This window comes from Podarcis tiliguerta (assembly GCF_965153285.1).
Source record: "Podarcis tiliguerta genome assembly, chromosome: 5".
NCBI classification, from domain to species: Eukaryota; Metazoa; Chordata; class Lepidosauria; order Squamata; family Lacertidae; genus Podarcis; species Podarcis tiliguerta.
In genome coordinates this window covers 75724930-75733857 of record NC_139538.1, presented here as the reverse complement: position 1 = coordinate 75733857, position 8928 = coordinate 75724930, and the positions used below count along the sequence as shown (strand labels likewise).

General features: G+C 41.6%; 2 long non-coding RNA genes across 2 annotated transcripts; both read left to right on the top strand.

Annotated features, from left to right (window-relative positions):
- Window positions 1–123: 123 nt before the first annotated feature.
- LOC310677801 lies at window positions 124–2761 on the top strand. Its single transcript, XR_014511463.1, has 3 exons — window positions 124–194; window positions 1435–1989; window positions 2238–2761. It is a non-coding gene; the product is annotated as an uncharacterized lncRNA (long non-coding RNA).
- A 1075-nt stretch (window positions 2762–3836) lies between these two features.
- On the top strand, window positions 3837–8685 carry LOC310677323. The gene is made up of 3 exons (XR_014511062.1): window positions 3837–3992; window positions 6433–6489; window positions 8484–8685. It is a non-coding gene; the product is annotated as an uncharacterized lncRNA (long non-coding RNA).
- The last annotated feature ends 243 nt before the right edge of the window (window positions 8686–8928 follow it).

The window sequence follows — 8928 nt, the reverse complement described above, 5'->3', positions numbered from 1 at the left end:
CAGGTCACGGTTTTCGGCAAAATTACAACGTCCGATTCACCCCAAAACGGCACCAAACACCTGCAAGTGTTCCCTACAACCTCTGGCATTGTGAACTCCACGTTTCACAGTAGGCCATAAAATGACGTCTGATTCACTTGACAATGGTGCCAAACACCTGCAAATGGCCACCTGCAGCGTTTGGCGGTGCAAACGTCGCTTTTCCTGGTAGGCAGTGGCCAATTTGCAGGTGTTTGGTGCCATTTTTGAATGAATTGAAACTGAAATACTTTATTGTCACTTGTACAATTTGTATACAGTGAGATTACATGAGCACTCCCCACTCAGCTCACTTAGTCTTAATTCCCCTCGTTTACTGATGCACATCCACCAAACCCGAAAGTCAGTTGCCCTGTTGTTATCTTTTCATTCAGCAGCCTAACAGCCCATGGATAGAAGCTGTTCTTTACCCTGTTGGTGCAACTAATCATGCTTCTATATCTTCTGCCTGAGGGCAGGAGATCAAGAAAGTGCCGGCCAGGGTGTGTGAATCATGCCTAAGAATTTTCCTCTCTCCTGATGCAATGTTCTTCCGTGATGTCATCCAGCAGATTCATGGGACAGTCCATAATATCTTATGCTGTATTCACCACCCTCTGTAGGCACTTCCTATTAGATGATGTCAAACCAGCGCACCACACCATGATGCAGTAGGAAAAGACACTTTCTATTGTGGACCAGTAGAAGGAGATCATCAAATGTTGATTGACATAGAGTCTCTGTTGAGCTTTCTTAACCACCTGGGTTGTATTGATTTTCCAAGTAAGGTCTTCACTGAGGTAAACTCCTAGGAATTTAAAGGAAGAGACTCTTTCCACACAGCCCTCCTCAATGTACAGCAGGGCTAGCTCTCTCTTCCTCCGAAAGTCCAACACCATCTTCTTTGTCTTTCTGATATTAAGGTGCAAGTTGTTCCCTAGGCACCATGTAGATATTTTTTGGACCTCCCCTCTATACGCTGATTCGTCTCCACCTGTTATTAAACCCATTATGGTGGGGTCATCTGCAAACTTAATAATTGCAGTAGATGGGGCAGATGATACACAATCGTATACAATGTCAGAATTTTGGCGAAAACCGTGACCACCTGGTCAGAGCGCCAATGGTTCATTTTTTGGCCTACATGGAAACATGGCGTATGCACCGCCAAATGCTGCAGTGGCAAATCTGCAGGTGTTTGGCGCCATTTTCGAGTGAATTAGTGCAAATACTGCATTTCCTGGTAGGCCCAAAAATGAGCCCTCAGTCCCCTGACACAGTTTTTGCCAAAATTCCGACGTCCAATTCACTCGAAAACAGAACAAAACACCTGCGAATTGCCCCCTGCAGAGTTTGGCGCTGCATACGCCATATTTCCACATAGGCCAAAAAATGAGCCATCAGATTAGTTTTCAGAAATCAGGCAAATGCCCCGTAAAACCAGCCACGGGGGTTAAATAGTGCCGAAAATGCCTTTTAAATACCCTCCAAAAATTTCTTGTAGCTTTAATGTCTCTGGTGCATTTGAGTGTTCCACAGGGGAAAACAAAAGCTTTGCCCCCCAGTCCCTTGAAACCATTGTGAATCGTAGGCTTCTACATTGGCTGTGCTCCTTTGAGCAAAGAAAGGTGTGCTACTGTCACACCTTATTTTGAACTTCATTGCTTTTTAAAAACACTCATTATGCGTGGCCTTCTGGACTTTGACACCATCCTGATGAGACTGCATGCCTTCAGCCCGGGAGGTGTTTTACAAAAGTATTTGCAAAGGTTCATATCCTTCTGTTAAACATAAACTCCAACATTATAGTGCTGTGTTAGAATTTTATTATTTACAGTTCATAATGCTCTGATCCTGGAATGCCACAGTGTCATAAATTAACCTACTATGTACTTGTGCCGGGGGGGAGGGGATCATATGAAAACAGATGTATTGAAATATGGGTAATATTATTTCTGTTGGCAGTGTGGTGTAGTGGTTAAGAGCGGTAGTCTCCTAATCTGGGGAACCGGGTTCGCGTCTCCGCTCCTCCACATGCAGCTGCTGGGTGACCTTGGGCCAGTCACACTTCTTTGAAGTCTCTCAGCCCCACTCACCTCACAGAGTGTTTGTTGTGGGGGAGGAAGGGAAAGGAGAATGTTAGCCGCTTTGAGACTCCTTAAGGGGAGTGAAAGGCGGGATATCAAATCCAAACTCTTCTTCTTCTTCTTCAGTGACAGATTTGGAGAAGATGTTAAGACCGTATATATTATTTTTGTTGGTTTAATAAAATTAATATATGATGTTCATTTCCCTCCCCGTCACCTGTTGTACTATTCTAAAATGCACAGTAAAAATTAAGATTAAATACCTTATTGGCCCGAATATAAGCCACACCTCTTTTCCAAATTCAGGACCTTAGAAAAATTGGCTTTTATGATATCGCTGCTGAAACAGACATACAGTAAAGCGGAACAACAACAAAAGTTTTATTGCCGATTTGCAAGCTTAAGACTGTTCATTTGCCATTTACAGGTGTGAGAGCCTGCGGAATTGTCGCAATTGAATATCGTTTTGCGATTTTAGCGATTGTACAGTAACTTTTGCAGACTTGCAAGATCAAAGGCTCAAATTGGCTTGGAGTTACGATTCTACCAACCGCATCAATTTTCAGCCTGTAACCCAATTTTAAGGGAGAGGCTTATATTCGGGTATTGTCTTTTTTCCCCCTTGAATTTTGAGGTGCGGTTTATTTGCGGGTGTGGCTTATATTTGGGCCAATATGGTAATGACAATATTTTCTCTACCAGAGTAATCCATTGTGGGAATAGGTTTCTGCACGCGGAAAAAGCCCACTGGCATTAGATGATTGTGTGTTGCACATGGTTCAATGTACCCAGGATTGCTTGCCACCAGGGTGGATTTGATTGAAATCATGATTTAAATCACTAGTCAGTAAGACTTGATTTAACTCTCTCCCCCCCCCCCCCGAAAGAATCATTCTTGCTGGTATAATCTTAATATTTACAACCAGATGAAGGGACAGTGCGAGTTACAGTTCAAAATATCTGGTGGGCTGAAGTATGACTACTGCTATGGAATAAATGGACAAGTCCCCAGACACCAGCAGGGGGATACTGTAGATAGTTATGCAAATAGGGGATCAAGAGTGACGTTCAGTGATTGGATAGTTTTAGAAAATTGTTACAGTTACGTTGCACTGGAGCTCTATATAAGCAGGCTGACTGAAGCCAGTTCTGTTCTGGCCTATGAATAAACAAGAGCTGTTTGAAGAATTGCTGTGTCGTCTGATATGTTCACCCACAACTTAACACTATACATCTCAGACCCTCCAAGTGTCGCTGTTTTCCAGGGAGAGTCCTGGATTGACAGAGGCTGTCCTGGTTTCTGATGCGATCCTGGAATGTCCTGCTTCTATAATGTACATAATCAAGGATAATCAAGGATGAAAAATTGGTGAAAAACATCACTCCCTCTGTCAAGGGACAGAGATTATGGGAACTGTAGTCTCCTGATTGGAGAAAGCAATTGTCCTCCCTGAATCCTATAAAAGTCTCCAGGCTTGTGAAACAAGTAGACCTTTTCCCCTCTCATGGCCTCCCTCTCTTTCCGCCTTCCCTGTCAGGGAAGCGGGGTTTGATTTATTAGTCCCAAAATCCCCAATCTGAGCAGTGAAACTGCTTTATGATATAGATATATATATATTGGCAGACATCCAGCTCTGAGCGTGGGAGCAAGAGTTGGCTATCTGTTAATCCTGAATAGACCAGTACAAAGGCTGAGGCAATCATGTTTTATCATACCAGGCCGCCCTGATAAATAAACGTTGCATCGCTGTTGGTGAACAGCAATGACTGCCTGAGTCTCTTTGGGTGACAGTCTGCAGCCGGGTAGAACCATGAAGTTTTTGAAACTCCTCGGCTTCCTAGCCATCTTGATTCTCTGCCTCGGGACCTTTTCAGCTGAAAGTGCAGGTAAGCTATGGACTCCACAGCTGGGAACACTTGGCAGGGCTTTATTTTCACAAGGACTTATTTGCCCGGTTGCGCCAAAAGTCTCTCCGACCCACTGCTCTGTTGCCATCAGAGCGGTAGTGCCGTGAGGTGGGCCGCACCAGCAAATAAGTCTTGAACTTTAAAGGTGCAAATTATTTGAGGGTGCGGCTTATAGTCGGGCCAATATGGCACTTGCTCATTTTTAGATGTCTGATTATTCGCACAGGCCTTTCAAACCTGAGATCCTTTGCCAAGCAGCTCTTACCAATGCGTTAGCTGTCATAATGTGGTTTCTTTTAGTCTGAATAATATTTTATATGAAAGTGCAATTTATATTTATATTAAATATACTTATAAAATATATTTTATAATATATTCAGATTAAATAAATATTTGTTTATTTTTAAATAAATGAATATCCTATGCCCAAATAGGCCACTTCAGGTTCTAGCATGGGGGACAGGGTGGAACTTATGGCAAGATTCAAACGTCTGCTCCATTATTTTTTCATGGTTGCCATAAAATTATTAGCCTGCTTGTATTTTTTTGTTCCATATGCTTTCTTTTTATATTATATTGATTCTGTGATTGATATCTGTAATTGTTAATATCAGGGGTTCCCAAAAACAGTGGTATACAGACCACCAATGGTCCACGAGTTTCATTCAGGTGGTCTGTGTTTCATATTATATTCTGAATTGTACTTAAAAAAAAAAAAATGTTATCTTGCAAGTTGCTTTGGACACAATCTTGTGGAGAAGCAGCACACCAGTGAATGAAAAGAGCAAAGAGAAGTATATCGGAACTTATGGGGATTACTTTTGTATACCTCATAACTAGTGATATGCATGAAAAGAATAACCAAAACATGGGGAATGGGGGAATTGCCCTCAGACTGCCAAAGATAAAGAACCATTATTTCACCAGTGAATATTCTGAAAATTGTGGTTCCCAGGGTGGGTTACGAGCATTTAAAATACACTGAAAACAGCTTAAAAAGAAACTTAAAAAATAATTAGTTGTGTTAAAGATGCATTTCTGATGGCAATCTGACTAAAATCACGGAAAGCTACACATCCTCTGTTTCTCCAGGCCACACTGCTGGGCTTCCTGTGCAGTCTTCAGAATATGAGCCTAGAATTTAACCTCTACAACACCTGTTTTTGTTTTGTTTTTTTGCTATTTCATAAATACGAATGGCAACAACAAAACACTGCCATATCTCCTCACAACCTAAGAGGTGCCCTCATTTCAGAGTGCCTACCAGCCAGCCAACCATTGCCCAGTTTTCTTCTCAAGTGAAACTCATAATTCTGTGGCCTCATTTGGCTGGCTTCATGTGCCAGAGGCAACCCCTTAAAAATAAATATTTGTTGTACTTCTATAAGACTAAGTTTGCTCACAGAGGGAGTGATGTTTGTCACCAATCTTTCATCCTTATCTTTCTTTATGTACATTACAGATATTCATTCTTGGCTGGTTATTCATAGTAAAACAACAACAACAAACCTATGGTTACGTGAAATATAATAAACACACAAGACGTGACCGGCTGTACTTTTGAATAAATAAAGTATACTATTCATTGTATCAAACTGTAGATTTCAACATCTCATAAATTTCAATGAAAAAAACAGAAGACCCAGTGAATCAGTTCATTCTCTAGTCAGTTCATGCATAACGTCTTACATGTATAAGTGTCTATTCCACCTGTCTGTTCATAGAGTCCAATAATCCACATGAAGGGTTGTTACAGACTGTAACCATTACTATGCTATAAGATCCACTATCCTGTAATATTACATATGAGCCTGTTCTCCTGATGAAGCCTAGGATGGCGAAATAAGGCTAATATACATGTATATTACAGCAAAACACTTCAGCTTCCACCTTCATCCATTGCCCCTATAAAAGTGCATCTGTTCTTAAGGTGGCAATTCTACAGCTGTGAGGATGGAGTGCTCAGAAGACCTTCATTTGCCGAAGCTAAGCAATGCTGGTTCTATCCTCCAGGCTGAGGCCATGCGAGGCTTAACATGTCTGGCATATCCATCCTGAAGTTCTCCCTTGTTGCTACATTGTTGAATTTCTGGGCATCTCTGTAGCAAGTAGCTCTGTAGCCTGTAGGATTCATCAATAATTGCATTCCATCTCCAAAGTTCTAGAACTGCTTCCTTGGAAACGGCCTCATTCTTATTAGAGCAACTGATCAAGGTGGGAGCTGCAAGGTTTTGCTGTAAGAATTTAAAATTTCTGTTCTGTTCGTCACTGTATATGATTTTAGTTATTTACTGCACCCTACCAGGATTCAGAACAAACTTGTCTGAAGTGCTGTTTGATGCTTTCACAACTTATTATCTATCTATCTCTATATTTCCCCTCAATATTTATTGGCAACATTTTTTAAATCATTCCCTAGGTCCTAAAAGTAGAAGAATTTGCTGCCACAAAATGAAGACTGCACATCACAAGAGAAGTATGGTTTTGTTAATGATGAACAAAGATATGGGTGTCCGCCAGACATTCCTTAATGCAAACCACACCAAATGCCTACAGACAGAAACTAGAAAGAAACTAAGGGAACTTTTTAAAAAATGTGATAATAATTTTTTATTAATTTTCCATTATAATCCAATAATAGCCTCATTATAACAATACCAATTTATAATACAATTACCAATATCAATCATTTAACCAAATTATATAATTTAGGTAAGGTGCCCCCCCCCCCATGCTAGAATTGATGATTTGATTATTTTCCTTGTTTCTGTGTTCCAAAATCTTATTGATCTCAATTACATTCCGGTCATAATAATAATCCCTTGTATAATTGTATATGAAACTAAGGGAACTTTGTAAAGCTATTAGCACCTAGAATGGAAGCAGAAGCCACTTACAACCCACTCGTTCATGGAGCCAAGCCTCATGCCATTTGTTGCTTCCTAACTCATAAAATTTTCAGTATGGATGGCATAGGAAATACCATCCCAAAACTGTGATGGTAGCTATAAATTACTGCAATTGCATGACATCAGGTTTTTCTGATGTAAAGGTAAAGCTTAGGTCAAGGACTCCTGGACGGTTAGGTCCAGTCGAGTTCAACTATGGGGTGCTGCACTCATCTCGCTTCAGGTGAGGGAGCTGGTGTTTGTCCACAGACAGTTTCCTAGTCATGTGGCCAGCATGACTAAACTGCTTCTGGCGCAACTGGACGTGTGCCAGAGCTCACAGAAATGCCGTTTACCTTCCCGCCACAGCGGTACCTATTTATCTACTTGCACTGGTATGCTTTCAAACTGCTAGGTTGGCAGGAGCTGGAACAGAGCAGAGCTCACTTTGGGTACTACTTTTTAAGGAGAATGTCTATACAGTGGTACCTTGGGTCACAGATGCTTCAGGTTACAGATGCTTCAGGTTACAGACTCCGCTAACCCAGAAATAGTACCTCAGGTTAAGAACTTTGCTTCAGGATGAGAACAGAAATTGCATGGCGGCGGCAGTGGGAGGCCTCATTAGCTAATGTGGTACCTCAGGTTAAGAACAGTTTCAGGTTAAGAACAGACCTCCAGAACAAATTAAGTTATTAACCCAAGGTACAACTGTATCTGTGGAATGCGGGTGGTGCTGTGGGTTAAACCACAGAGCCGAGGACTTGCCAATCAGAAGGTCGGCAGTTCGAATCCCCATGATGGGGTGAGCTCCCATTTCTCGGTCCCTGCTCCTGCCAACCTAGCAGTTCGAAAGCACATCAAAGTGCATGTAGATAAATGGGTACTGCTCCCGCGGGAAGGTAAATGGCATTTCTGTACGCTGCTCTGGTTCGCCAGAAGCAGCTTAGTCATGCCGGCCACATGACCTGCAAGCTGTACGCCGGCTCCCTCGGCCAATAAAGAGTGATAAGCGCTGCAACCCCAGAGTCGGCCACAACTGGACCTAATGGTCAGGGGTCCCTTACCTTTACCTTACCACTGTATCTATATATCTATATATCTATATATATAGCCTAGACACCCCAACTTTTACACGGGAAGACACCCGAGGACACCAAAACCTGCATATCTATATATCTATATATCTATATATCTATATATCTATATATCTATATATCTATATATCTATATATCTATATATCTATATATCTATATATCTATATATCTATATCTATATCTATATCTATATCATCTATATCTATATAAAATCAGTTACTTTATGAAAAGTCATTGCCCTCAACATTTCACATCATGGGATTTAGACAAACAGGAATAGGGAAGAACAAGAAAGACTGAAGATAAGTTCTGGAAACAGGAGAAGAAAAGACTGAGGTTGCTCTGCAAGTTCCGGAAGGACTGTCATACAGAAGAGGGGAAATAATTATTCTCTGCTGCACAGGGCCAGAGCTAGATTTATAGCTTTTTTAACATGTATGCTAAATTCTTTCAGTTCAACATTCTCCACCTCTTTGTCTTACAGAGGTTAATACCAGAAGTGCCAAGCGACACAACTGTGTGCCTTGTCAGAGATCCAGACATCCAAACATACCTCTTCCTGTTGGACCTCTTCCTCTCAACTGAAGTGAAAGTTTCAGAAGATTTGGGCACACACATTTCATAAGCGCACATGGCTTTGAGCTCTCCCTTCCCGCCTTCATCCCCTCATTAAACTTTCTCCATCCGTTCACAGGGTATTCTTGAGTGACGTTGACATCTGGATTTCTAACTGGGGGTTCCAAAAACTCAGTTTCAGCAGGTTATTTGCATTCCACAACATTGTGCATGGTTGTATCTGTTTGCAGCCCCAGAGAATTGTGGGAGTGAAGGGATGAAATTTGCAGACCGTATGCTGGCAAGCAACCCTTTCCTGCTCTTTTCACGGGGGAGTCATAGGGGAATATAGAGATGTAGGAAAATCGCATGAA